This window comes from Lissotriton vulgaris, chromosome 2_1 (genome assembly GCF_964263255.1).
Source record: "Lissotriton vulgaris chromosome 2_1, aLisVul1.2, whole genome shotgun sequence".
NCBI lineage: Eukaryota > Metazoa > Chordata > Amphibia > Caudata > Salamandridae > Lissotriton > Lissotriton vulgaris.
The window spans coordinates 1,420,597,307-1,420,612,219 of NC_141687.1; positions in this window are offsets into that span (position 1 = coordinate 1,420,597,307).

The following is a 14,913-nucleotide window of genomic DNA, read 5'->3' on the forward strand; positions in this document are numbered from 1 at the left end:
CATGCACAACCACTCGCAATGAGAAACCTGACCTCCCCGCGTTGAGAATCCCGCCGGAATGTCATTTTGCTTGCTCGCGGTCACGAACATGACGTTGAGGACCGCGAACAAGCAAAAAATGACTGCTGCACTACGCTACGCTGCACTACGCTACGCTGCACTACGCGTGTTCGCACTGTGCTACGTGCAGCTCGCGTAGTGCGAAGTCGCGCAAACTTCGCAAACTACGCGAACGTAGCGTAGTGCTTCGCCCAGGGTTAGTAACGATCTTCCATACACGGATGTCACGCAAGTGTATCTGAAGACACCGACCATCCATCTGATACCTTGCTGGTGTTGAACCCACCAATAATTGAGTTAATCTCATCTCATCCATCCATCAATGCAGAGTTGACTCTGGATTTTTTCGAGAACTAAAACCTGAAGGTTTTGCTTCATTATTATTACCTCTGGTGTTGCTTCTTCATGCTACTGCAATTGAAGACATTGTCTCAACCAGTGATCTTGTACTTATATTCAATCAAGAAGGAAACAATTATTTAATGAAACCACAACAAAACAACAAACCACACACCTAAGGGGCATATTTACAAAGAAGTGACAGAGCGTTCCGTTAGCCTTCTTAATGCAGCACTCCTTCACTTCTGAAACGCAGGGATGTACCCTATTTACAACAATTCGGTGCAGCCCTGCGTTTCCCCAGCGCTGGCGCTAATTACAGCTGCCTAGCGCCAACACAGGAACCCTTGCAGTACAGTGCAATTGTGCCTGCATTGGGGGGAATGATTGTTTATGTGCAGAATGGTGTCCCTTCCTGCTCATAAACATTCTAAAACGACGATTTGTAACTTCTATGTGTGCTGCTTTCTTCAGCGCACATAGAAGTTGCAACATGTCATGTTTAAAATGATTGTTTATGTGCAGGAAGGGTCACCTTCCTGCATATAAACAATCATGCATGGTGTTTTGCTGTTTTTAAGTGTGCTGCACAATGCAGCTCACATAGAAACACCAAAAACGAGGAGAAATAAAGCATTTCTCCTCATTGCGCCATGTTAAGACCAGGTTTTAGTTTTGGGGCTGCCCCATATTTACACCACCCTTGTAAATATGTGGCAGTTTCAAAATCAATTAGTATTGTGGCAGAATGCCCACCACAACACCCATTGCCTACCCCTTTCACACTAAGTATAGCATGAAAGGGTGCCTTGTAAATCAGACGAAGCCCTATCGCCACAGGAAGGTCTTTACAAGTGATGTTCCTGTGGCAATAGGGCTTGTAAATATGCCCTCAGGTATCTCTAGAACTAACGTAAAACATTTCTGCACAGCTAGACTAATGGCAGCCAAAATAAATTTGAACTGCTTAACAATTCTACCAGAGCAACATTGGTTTCACTTAGAAGAGAGAATCCAATTAAAAATCGGCTGCCTGACATATAAAGCCATTTAATTGAATAAACTTCTTTTTATCAGCAAACCATTGTCCATATCCTGATGCAAATGGTCTTAAGAAAGCAAGGGCTCTCTCCAACTAGGAAATACCAAATTGAGAACCCCACAAACCTTGAAATAGTCCTACACGTGTGTAGCATCCAGCACATGGACCCAGCCCCACACAACTGAGCACTAAATTTACTTTTGTCCTTCCCCAAAGGTATAAAGATTGTAATTCAAGATATTTGAGCTCATTTTTTTGTAGTACCAGTCATGTTGACTGATCACTTTACTGCCAATGCATCGAATGGTTTCTGAAATGCCTTAATATGTATATTTTTCACATTCTCTTTTCTATTTGATTGTAGTTCTTATCTAAATGTACTAATACTGTTCGGCACAACGGCACTATGTAAAACATAGCTAATGAATTATTCATGTGGTGATATGCATTGACCATTACCAATGCAGATTTGTTAACTTTTTTGGGGGGGCGGGGAGTGAAGCTTAGTGTTATACTGACCTTTAGTTTAGTTTTATGGGCATAAGTTAGCATTATTATGTGCCTAATACATTTAATAATAGTTTTGTTTGCTGGAAGAATGAAAAAGGAGGCAGAATCTACATTCCCAAATACAATTTGATGACATGTTTTTGTACGTTAGTGGAAATGACTGGCATGTACAGATTGTTATTTTCCTGAACATTCATTCTGATGATATAGCTTTTTCGCAGGTGCACCCCTAGTTTTTGCCCTACATTTTAGTTCTTGCGCCTAGCGATGCACTGCGCAGCAGTACTCGCGCAGCGAGAGTCCTTTTGTCAGGTGTTCTGAAATGGACAATAAGTATACAGAGGATCCCTGGAAGGCACAATTCATTCACTCCTTCACACTAGAAACAATCATTGGTCATAAACTATTTTATACCATTCACAGACTTTTTTTATTAAAACAAAAGGAAACATACATAAATAGATAAAACACAATACATTACATAATTAATGTTGTCATTTAAAAAACACAAAGGAAAAACAGTCCATACAGTAGATAAAAATCACAATTGCAAATTAATTCACCAATGTGTATGTGTAAATCATTATAAGGCCTAACATATGAAAAGGTATCAACAGATCCTAACCTCATGCATAACAGTTTACTGTAAAGAAACAATGTCAATCATGTGAATTCAAAATTAAACCCCCAAGAGTCAAAAGCAACCGTTTCTATTATTAATTATAAGATTCATAGAGCCCTGCTGATAATTTTGGAACAAATCTCTATTTTTCTTTTTTTGATCTTATACCAGAGATTTACTGGGCTTGAATTCTATGAGCAAAGAAAAAAGCGTCGACGCGTTTCGGTGTCACTGCCCTTGGATATCGGCACACCTTCCTCAGGACAATAATTGAAGTCCCTTGGGGTAAAACTCACGTATCCACCTTAAAGAAGGTGTTTTTCTTTAAAGAAAGTCTCTATCTTCGTGGATTATGGAGACATCAGATCCACATTGTACTCAGTATCTTTACAATATGTGGTCGTAAGAAGGAGGATATTCTCTTCTATTCTCTTCTCTTAACTTCTGTTTAAAGTTCGAATCTCATTGCGTTTCCTCTGAATACGGGAATATACCTTGTTCAGTGTAAGGCCCTGTATTTTTATGGATAGCCTTTTCCCCGTGGCGTTCGTCTCCCTTTTGAAGATTATCCCCACACCTTTGAATGGCGGTGAGTGGCTCGTCAAGGGTGATGTCTGACCTTGATATACAGCTGCATCTAGAGTCGCCACGGGTACGTCTGCTTCTCTGCGTAGTTCCGATGACTTTAATCCGGAAACAGAATATATGGTAACATTAGATGTAGAATCCCTCTACACTAATATACCACAACATGACACAATTAATGTCATCAGAACCCTTCTGGAGGAAAACGAAATTGTAGGGGGAGATAAGAACTTCACAGCCCAATGTGTGTCTATGGTATTATTAAATAATATTTTCCTCTTCAAGATGGTCCCAGTTCTGAAATGGACCCTGGAAATGTACAAGCTTGTGCGTGTGTTTTTTGTTTAGGGTGCTGTGATTGGGCTTTGAGTGCGTGAATTTTAAACAGACAACGCAATAGGCCAAAGGCGGGCACATTGCTCCGCCCATGGCCTATTGGAGTCTGTTACGTGCACCAAAGCCCATGTGGTTTCAGTTATTGTGCCCAGACACGGGTGCGATAATTGAAAGCACATATTCGCTGTGGCGCGCGCGCGAGCACCACTTGCAGGCGTGTTATATTTTTCAGTACAATAGCAATCGCGAAAAAGATCGCTTTCAGTTTCGCTTGTTTTCCTTCGGATAAAGGATACCATTGCCACCTTTATGTAGCACGGACTGGTGACGTAGACGCAGCTGCTGGACAATGAGTCAGACCCGCTGGAAATCCTGCGACAAGCCAAGGAAGAATGCGCCAGATGGAAGCGTAAGGAGGAGACAAAGAAGACTGGGCTCACCGGAGCCCGGCAGCCTCAGCAGCCCCGCAGCCTAAAAAGGAGACTCACAAGGACCATAGGTTGCCATCTGCCGCCGCTCCTCCACAGCCCGGTATGTGTTCCCGTTTGGGAGTGGATCTGTGGTTGGGGGTTTGTAGATAGTTGGCGGAATAAGTACATGGGCATTGCAAGTTAGAGTGCGGCCGGTGCCCTCGACCTGCCACATGTGGAGACTGGCCTGATGCCTTAGGCACGTGTGTAGCACTTGACCTACCAGATGTCATGACGCGAACCTATACTTTACGTTTTATTGCTATGTAATGGCTGTATACCTTTGAGTGTCTCAATGCAGTATTTATAATTTTTTTCTTTAAACCTATTGAGAATTTTACAGTCGACAAGGCCGTAGTGTGCTCTTGTAGCAGGTGGTGCTTTACCGAAAGCATGAGCTGCTAGTTTTTTTTTGTACACTTGGTATTGCTTCCTAAACACAAAACAGGCAGTGAACAAAATAATCAACAGAAGTCGTTGTCACGTGGGTAATCTGCAATGTTAGAGACCAGATCATAGGAATTATTTCTTATCATACGTTAACCACACAGCAATCCACAGCGCACTTTCTGTGAGCAAGGTGTTTTGGAAGCGGTCTAACCTCTAACCTCAATACTTATATAGGAGCTAGGGTTCCCCATGAAAATATATGGACTTTTAGCTGGAGCACAATAGTCCGTGCCCCAAAGCCACTGACACCTCGGGGGCTAATGTTTGTCCGCCAGCGCCTGGCAACACCGGTTTTGGCCACAAGGTATCCAGTATGCAGCAACAGTTAATTTCCATTTGACCCAACTTTTTCATTTGTTATAACCAGGATACCAATTGAGGTCCTGTGTTATCAGGAAGTCGATCACGTCCTCCAGTGCAGCATAGACCTGGGACTATCATGTTTGTATCTTAGGACCATCCCAGATCATATACAGAAATGTTCCCATCATTCTTGGATGTTTACTAAAAGTGGCACTAGAAGACTTTCCCCCATCTGGTATAATCTTTTTGGGGGAAGGAGGTGGTTTGATCAGTATTTCCCAACTGTGGGGTGTGTGGCGATTTTTCATGGTTCCAAAAATCCAAACAACAAATAAAGATTGCTTTTAAATTCTGTAATTAACTTGTTACGCTTACTGTGCTTCAGAGACAGAGGTAACTATCATGCTGTCTTATGACAAATTGCTGCTTTTTAGGTCGAGCATTCTAGACCTTCTGTATATACTTTAGTATATACTTATATATGTATGTGGGCTCCGGAGATCAACCCTAGAACTTGTCTGCTTCCACTTAGGGACTTTTTTTCTGTTCAACTGCCTCTATTTGGCATGTGGTTTTAATGCCTGCTGCGTTGTCTTGGGACTAGCTATTGCTATTGCTGACGTCTGGTAGTTTTGTTGTCATTTGGTTGCAGTCTCTGTATTGAAAAATGATGTATTTATGGTTTTCAACCTAAGTAAATTAGAATGTGGAATGTGGTCTTTGAAGGACACGCTGCATTCCAGCGCCGGCAGCTGCTGTCTAAATGGGGGAGCTGCTGGCCTGTTTGTCATACGGCTGTGCTTAAAGTACCGTTCACATCTCACATGTCTCTGGTTTTGGTAGGCACGGGAGAAGGAGATTAAGATGTGCTCTCCCTTGTGTGCTTCCTCCCCACTTCTCTCGTCATGTGCTCACCCTGTGTGCCTCTTCCCACTTCCCTCTGTCATGTGCTCACCCTGTGTGCTTCCTCCCCACTTCCCTCCGTATTGTGCTCACCCTTGTTTGCTTCCTCCCCACTTCCCTTCGTGATTTGCTCACCCATGTGTGCTTCCTCCCACTTCACTCCGTGATGTGCTCACCCTTGTTTGCTTCCTCCCCACTTCCCTTCGTGATTTGCTCACCCATGTGTGCTTCCTCCCACTTCACTCCGTGATGTGCTCACCCTTGTTTGCTTCCTCACCACTTCCCTTCGTGATTTGCTCACCCATGTGTGCTTCCTCCCACTTCACTCCGTGATGTGCTCACCTATGTGTGCTTCCTCCCCACTTCTCTCCATCATGTTCTCACATTGTGTGCCTCTTCCCACTTCCCTCTGTCATGTGCCCACCCTGTGTGCTTCCTCCCACTTCACTCCGTGATGTGCTCACCCATGTGTGCTTTCTCCCCACTGTCCCTACTCGCCCTTCATCCTGCACCTCCAACTCCAACCCCCTTCTCTAGCATCTCCTCTCCTGTACCAGGGAACAGTTTTACACCTCACATCCTCTCCTCTCTTCCCATTAGCTTCATTTCCCACAAAATGGATTTGCTTCAAGTAAATAAAAGGCATTGTCATTTACAATGCCAATTCCTCAAACTCTAGTAAATGCGAGACCTATTGCATTGCAAATGCGTGTCTCTTTTGTTCTTGGCCTTTCTTGCACTGTATTTGATGTATGCAGATATTTCAAGACGCAGCAGTTCAAGCCAACTACTGCCCCCCCCCCCCCCCCCCCCCACGCGCTGCTAGACCGCCCGGTTTCTTTGCCAGGGTGCTCGGCAGTGTGGTCTCTAGCGCGGACCGGGGCTCTGGGTCTCTTCTCGGGTTGTTTCATATTCGGCCTCTGCCGCGATGCAGGAGAGCTTCCTTGCGGCCTTGCGCTGGCTGTTAACCTTTGCCCAGAGCGCTTTTACCTTGCGTGGCGACTTCTGCTTCCCAGCTTGGCTCAGAAAACTAATCTCTTCCCAGGCAATGTCTCCCTCAGAGTCTACCGCTGCACTGGAGGGTTCTCTTGTTTCCTCACGGTACTATCCAGGCTCCAGGGTGTTCTGTCCTGGTGGCTGTATCTCGCTGGGCCTATCCTATCCACTGAGGCCTCGGACTTGTTCGACGTTGCCTCTCACGGTCTTGTGTGGCGTCCGGGCCAGCCTCGCATGCCGATTCTGCAATTAGCTCATATTCCCCGCATTTCAATCTTTAGTCTGGCAACCCTGGATCAGCATGTATTAGTTTCCGCTCTCACTTATTTAGTTACATTTCATGGAGATCCCACATCATGATGAGACCTGCCAAAAATGTTTAAATTTCTTACTTCAGTGCCACACAGAGTGCAACTAAATACAGAAAATTTCTAAAATGTATATATAAGAAGTGAGGTATTAGATTGAAATCGTCTTGCTATATATTTTTTAAGAAGACTAATTAAAGATCTCGAGCATGATGAAACAATTGCTAACTCACTTGGTAAAGGACAGATAAAACATTTATGTTCTATACTTATAGACAACTATCATTCGCTGTGGCGGCTGTTAGGACACTCATGCAATGCATTATGGGTATGCTGATTCACCATATCTTCTATTTTAGAGAGCCTCATTTGAGATACAGACTGAAATTCTCCTGACGACTGACAGAGGGCCGCCCTTGGCATTGGTTGCAAAAAACTTTTTTTTTTGTGTGTGTGTATTTTCTTCTAATTGAGTCCTGGTAATAGGCTGTCTTTTTCCATCTGTTACGAGCACTGTATAAATCCTTTCAACAGTTACTGACTGTTCTATTATCTTTAGCAGTACATTATTTACATTTTATTGTAATCTTTTATATTCTCTCACTTATTGGTTTCTTACCGTTGTCAACCATTTTGTTACACATCCTTTTAGTCATACACTTGGGCAATGTGAGGTTTTCAACAGCCGTGTGTAATAATTGTTAATTCCCCCGAAACGTTTTTCTCCGTATGCTTTTTCTGCAGTTTTTCGTTTCTGGGCATTTTCGTTTTGGTGGCTGATGCTCTTCCGTGCATGTTTATGGTGATTTTGGGTGTCGTGTTTTATTGGAAGTAGTGTCATCCTCTGGTGTCAAGCCTCTACACCATTGAACTCAGGAACTCAGGAAACTCCTCAGTCATGAGGTCCAGCAAATCGAATGGCACCTGTGCTTGCTTTCGTTCATGTATAGAGTGCAGGAGGCCCAGCACTTCGAACTGAACTCTTCCCTTTGACACCAGGCAATGGATGATTTTCATAAAGTTATACCCCCTTTTACAGTGTGACAATGAGCAAAACAAGCATTTGCAATGCAACAAGTCTCGAATTACGCAAGTTTGAGCTATTGACATTGTAAATGACAAAGCCTTTTAATTATGTTTTAAAAAACGAAAACATAAATAAAAGGCATTGTCATTTACAATGCCACTAGCTCAAACTTGTGTAAATGCGAGACCTATTGCATTGCAAATGCTTGCTTACTATTAGGTACTGATGTAATTGCTCTCTAATGCCCTGGACCCTGCTTACCAGGCATCACTGCATGTGCTCTGACCCTTAAAGTTGATGTTTAATTAGCGTATACCCAATAGGCATAAGTTAACTTGTCTATAAGTACCTAGTATATGGTACCAGGAGTACACTGGGCCTGAAAGTTAAAGTGTCCCTCGTGGACTGCAGTATGTCTTGTGCCACCATGAGTGTGACAAAGTAAAGCATGTTTCCCAGACTGCCACTGAAGACTAGCAGATCAGGTTTAAACTGATAACTTGACCTTGCCATTTAAAATAATGATAAAGCCCAAACTTCCTTTTTAATACGTTTGTCACCCCTAAGGCAGACTGAACAAGCCCTAAGACAGGGTGCTATATATTAAAAAGTAGAACAAATGATTTTACATGTCCTGACAGTTAAAATCCAAAATTGTTGTTTTCACTGTAGAAAGAATAGTAGCCCATCGGCAACTGCAGAGTTACACATTTACTAAGCAGAACTAACTTCTGAATGGGACTACTAATCAATATATTCCAAGGTATCAGAAGAATTGTTGCATTACACCAGACTTGATGCTCAAGCTGAATTTAATGTAACTTCTGCACAAATGTAAACTTTAGAGAGTTGCCAAACTCTTGTCGAAAGATTTCCAGTGACCCTTTGAGGTTGCTGTCCATGAGACAACAACCTTCGGCCCTCTGGGGGTAGGTGGGGAGGGGGGAATGACTCTCAGGAAAGAACATATAAGGTCTTCCCTTGGAGGAGGTGTGACCTCTCCCTAGCAGGAATGCCAATCAGGGTTGAGCCCAAAAAGCAAACTTCAAAGAGGAAGTGGCCTTTGAAGGGCAAATGGTGATCACACAGAGGAGGAGCTGCTCTTTTGTTTTTGCAGACAGCTTGGCATCTCCGGCAGAAAGGGAAAGGCCATTGCAAAATAGTTTTTTCAAGTGAAGCCCCCCAAGTATTCACACTTCTGGGATGGGCTAGGGAGTTCCACACAGCAGGAGAAGAATTCTGCCACGTTGAGACTGGTCAGAATAGTGCATCCTGGGCTAGCTAGAAGGCACACTTTTCAGGAAATTGACATCAGATGTGAGGGGGCTGGTAGCCAGATTGGCTACTTTTCCACCCCACCACAGCATTGTAATGGGTATAAAAGCGGTACCACAGGCACAAAGAGCACAGGTCATATCTGTACTGAACAATGGACCAAAGAAGGACTACCCTGCTGTTTCCTAGACCGAGAAAAGAGAAGCCGCACCAAGGCTTGACTGCACCTGCTGCTCCTTGGTCTAGCAAAGAGAAGACTGTGCCTGTTATGCCCTGCATGAGGAAAAGTGGTCCTTGAGCCTCAGACAGAAGTGACTTCAGGACTCAGTTGGCTGACTTCCTGGTACAGCTGCAGGACCACTAAAGCTGAATAGCACCTGACCGCCAAGGGGCAGCCAGTGAGACTGAGTCCCTACCCTCAAATGTTGCACCCATATTTGCTGCACCCAACAGAGTCAATGGAATGCAGTTTGGTCACTCAATAAGGATGTTACGATCAGTTAAAGGAACCACTTGTTTCACTGTACCTGAAGATCAATAAACCAGAGGCAGCTGGTTTTGGGCTCATCTTCAACCATACTTCAAGAGACATTGACCCCTGTGGCCAAAGCTGCCCCCTATGTTTGTGGATGGAGGGGATTAGTCCCACGAAGACCCCCATCACTGTATCAGCATCCTTCAGCGCCTTTAGCATCCTGTATCCCTTGCTTCAGGACCACTCCATTGAAGTCTATGGCGGTTCGCCCATTGAGCCTGAACTGGTGAGTGCTTTGGCTGCAAGGGAACAGTTCAACCAAGCCTTTGCAGCCTCTGTGACTTGCTTCCCAAAGTTTGCAAAGTTGATCATAAGAGTGGTCCATTACAATGATTTATTATGCTGAATAAAAAATCAATGATTTATTGTTCATTTAAAAATTAATACATCCTGAACCCATGATGAATTAATGTTGTTAAGTTGTCTACTTAATGATAAAGAAACAGCCTATTCTCATAAAATGGTGTCAGGTTTTTTGTGTCTTGTTTCTTTCTTAATCAGCTGTGTGTGTTTTTCTTACAACTTTACCCTTGTTCCTTTGCTAAAGTCTGATTGCTCAGAGCCACAGTTACCCAGGGTTTTTGAATTAATCTGACTGGACGCAGTACTGGTAGTGAATTTATTACACGATAAAGTCTCACAACCAAATATATAATAAACCTCTTTCCTCACAGTTATTTATACCAAGAAACTCTAAGAGCATAGTGTTCCTTTTTTATAATTAAGCATCACCACTAGTTATGCAGTATTAGAGTGCCACGCGTACATACAAATGCTTTTCAGCATGCTGCACAGATTTTACTTAATCTTAGTGAATATTAAGCAAATGTAAAGCTTCATGATACATCCTGCCCAAGCCCACACTTTTTTTTTACACCAATACAAGCCTTTCCTCCTAGTGATGCTGCATTACCACTTCACCATTAGAAATGCATCTCTCACTTCCTATAATCAAGGTTACTGCGGAGTTTTGGGAAGGGGCTACCACTTCTGTATTCTTAGACACAATAATGCTAAATCAGACTTTAGATTAAATCATATGTAGATTATACTCATGGAGAAATACCTACGTAAGGCATTGAAAGATCATCATCGCAATCTATCACAGCAGACATGTCATTTGTGATGTAATGGTACAGCAATCAGTTTTACATTTGACAACTTTACAATTACCGCTGCATTTACCAACTTTTAAAGTTTGCATTACATCTTCTCACATCAACAAAAGTTAAAGAACATAAAACGTGATTATATGCCGATATTTGTACACAGAAATATTACACAGAAATGCATATTTCTTCATAAAGATATCCTATTTGTAAATAATGTTTTCTTGGTTTGAAATTACGCAAGAACTCAGTCATTCGCTTGATTTGATATTTTTATGACAACAGGGATATCTTTTTGTTTGACATCTTTGAGAGCACTTTGACTTTGACTGTGGTAGTCTCTTCAATTATGAATGTCCTCAAAGTAGTACTAAGACAACGAATCGTTTAATATACAAATTTCTGTGAGCAGCTATTTTTGTAACCTGGGAATCCTTGTATTTCTTTAATAACAAATGAGCATGCAAAGCAATTACTCCTTGAGAATGAGCGTCATCACTGTAAGAAAATGTTCTCTCAGAAGCGAATTCTTGTGTGTGAGCTGCTATCTTATTGCAGTTAGCAGTGACCATAGAAATTGGAGCAGAATTAGTTGCCACAATCTATTACATGTTAACTGATCAACATAAGCAGACTGCTGATCATGCGGAACATTCCGTATTTGTTGGTTTATATGTTTTATCAAGTTTGTATTCAGAAGTATTTGTTCATAACAAAAACAACAGCCAGCTCCTGATTGCCGATCATTCCATGCACATTTTATCTTGACAACTATTCAAGAATAAAATGTGCATTTTATGAAAAAAGAAATGAGACTAGATACAATTCCATAAGTCCAAAACTCAAAGCAGACAGCTGGCGTATATGATTAACACGAGAAATCTTGATAATGTCCCGAATAACAATGTAGAACGAATATTAGTTCAATTGTTGCATTTTTAAGGTCGTTAATTGCATCCCGCCTAATTTAAGAAGAATGTGAAATTTAGATGTTGGGGCTTTCCCTTCTTTTCTTTTCTTCTGTTTTTTATCGGACCCAGCTCGTGCCCTGTAAGGCTGAAGTTGTTCAGGCAATTGCTTGCCTAGCCTGTCATCAACCTATATAGATTTTTGGAAACCCAGACCAATGACCATATCTAAATGCAAAATGTTATTCATGTACTCATAGGTGGGACCCGAGTCCTGTGTCTCCTCACCAACACTGAGGGGCCTATTCCGATCTCGGTCGGAAGGGCACCTAATCGGGTCCGGCATTAGTGGATCGGATTCAGAGGCTGAATTTCCGTCCGGTTCGTACACGGGTCCGGACGTCGAAGTACGATGTGAACAAGCGCAAAATCTCTATCTGAATCATTTCGGGGTCCGAACCGCTCCGTACGTCTCAGCCGTAAGCTAATCGTGGCGCGCAATGGAGGCGAATTCCGACCGAGCCAGTACAATGCTCGATTCGGACAGCCAGATTGAGTCTGAGTTTCTGGCTCGCAATAGCTTCCGGAGTTTGGCTTTGGGGGTCCACATCAGACCCCCTGTTACCCGCAGCCTTACGACTCGAACACAGGGGGAGACCCATGGGTCTCCCCAACACAGGCATGTACGGTGCGGATGGCACCAACGCGTACCCACTGTAGCGGGTGCACTTGTCCGCAACGTACCCATTCAGTCAATGGGAGCCCATATATGCATCGTACGATCGGCTCCCATTGACTTCAATGGGAGTCTGACCGAACCGAGTCCGACAGCATATGGCTGCATCGTACTCGCTCGGTCGGCTTGCAGGAGTCTGGCTTGGTCGGAAAACACCCCGGATCCGGCTCGGCCGAAGTGCTTTCCAACCGAGATTGGAATCGGCCCCAAAACTGTAAGTAATGGGACCGGTTGCAATGTTTTTCAATGTGCCCTTCCAGTAGCATTCATAAATCCTACGTTTCTCATTTTCTCCCCATAAGTGCACCCAGAATGCCCTTTCTAATTTACTTTTTAAATATGACATGTTGGTCAAACCCCACCTCTCAATAACCAATGCTGATGTTTTCCAGTGGGTTGCTTGATTACCCTGTCACCAGCCTATGGACATTTTGTACAACCTTGATTTAAGGTGATAACTCAATGCAATACGACATTCCTATACTCGGAGTCAAGGTCCCACTCTTGTGCTGACTCAGCAACCTTAGACTGCAACTGATGGACTTTCATTGTGTCCTGCTGGCACCACATTGTGAGTCAATTTACATCACTGTTCCAGGGACCAGGTAAATCGAAACACTTCACATCAATGAGAATGTCTTTCTGGTAGTTTACAGGCATTGCCAGATACTCATACACTGTCAGAGTCAGAGAGAAAACCAACTGCAATTCTTTCTGGATCAGGGAATTGTTGTACAGGTGTTCTGCTCAACAGAATGAGCTTTCTTCATAATTGCCATGCCAAAGAGAAATTCAGACATGATATGCCTATGCAGATATTCTGTCACTTAACCGGTACACGCATGTCGATACATGGGCGCATCATATCTGAATTTCTCTTTGGCATGGCAACTATGAAGAAAGCTCATTCTGTTGAGCAGAACACCTGTTAAAAAATGTCCTGACCCAGACAACATTGCAGTTGGTTTTCTCTCTCACCCTGACAGTGTATGATTATCTGGCAGTTCACTGACAGAATATCGACCACAGGTGTTCTGCTCAACAGAATGAGCATTCTTCATAATTGCCATGCCAAAGAGAAATTCAGACATGATATGCCTATGCAGATATTCTGTCACTTAACCGTTACACGCATGTCGATACATGGGCGTATTATATCTGAATTTCACTTTGGCATGACAGCTATGAAGAATGCTCATTCTGTTGAAAAATGCCCTGACCCAGACAACATTGCCTTTGGTTTTCTCTCTCACCCTGACAGTGTATGAGCATCTGGCGGTTCACTGACAGAATATCGACCACAAAAATATAGATGTTAAAAAAATTGAGGTAAAAATATAGAATGCAAAAATATCGACTCCCTATACTTAAACCGGTAAGTACAAAAATATCAAAACAAAAATATAGTTTACAAAAAAATAGTTTTTTAAAATATTAAAATAAACATAAATTAAATACTAACTTTAATTTATAAATAAAATAATCATATGTATATTTGAACAAATATAACAAAAACACTTCTTTAAAAAAATGTAAACACACACCTATATATATAATTATACATATATAAAAAATATAAACTAATATTTTAATTAACAATATATTTAAAATAAAATCCTAACTAGTATAATATTATCTAAAATATATGTAAAAATATTTAAATATACCAAAAAAATAAAATATTAAAATAGGGAATCAATTTAATTTAAATAAAATATAAACAGCAAAATATTTAAAAAAATAATTAAAAGTTGCAAACAAAAATATTGCAAATTATAATATTATTATTATAATAAATCAAACACATATTTCTATAAATTGCAACATAAAATACATTAGTACAAATTAAAATAACTATAGATACACTTCCCACTACATTAAAATGAAAAAAATCAACCAAATAAACATAAACATAATTACTCCCACCTAAAACAACACAACAGTAACAAAATATTTTACACAACACAAAAATAAGATTTACTATTCTAACTACAATAAATATAAAATTATATAAAATATAACCATTTACTATTCCCACCACACTTAATGCAGCAATAACATTTAAAATGTAACAAACAAAAAAAGCTATTTCCACTCCAGTCAGTACAACAGTAGGGAAAGTGTTGGATTGTGGAGAGGTAAAGTAAAATATTACCACTATGTCAGTGCAACAATAAGGAAAGTGTTTGGATTGCGGATGGGTAAAATGGACTATTCCCACTCAAGTTAGTGCAACAGTAGGGAAAGCGCTGGATTGCGGAGGAGTAAAATTTACTGTTCCCACTCTAGTCAGTCCAACAGTAGGGAAAGCACTGAATTGCGGAGGGGTACCATTTACTATTCCCACTTTAGTCAGTACAATAGTAGGAAAAGTGGTGGTTTGCGTAGGGGTAAAATTT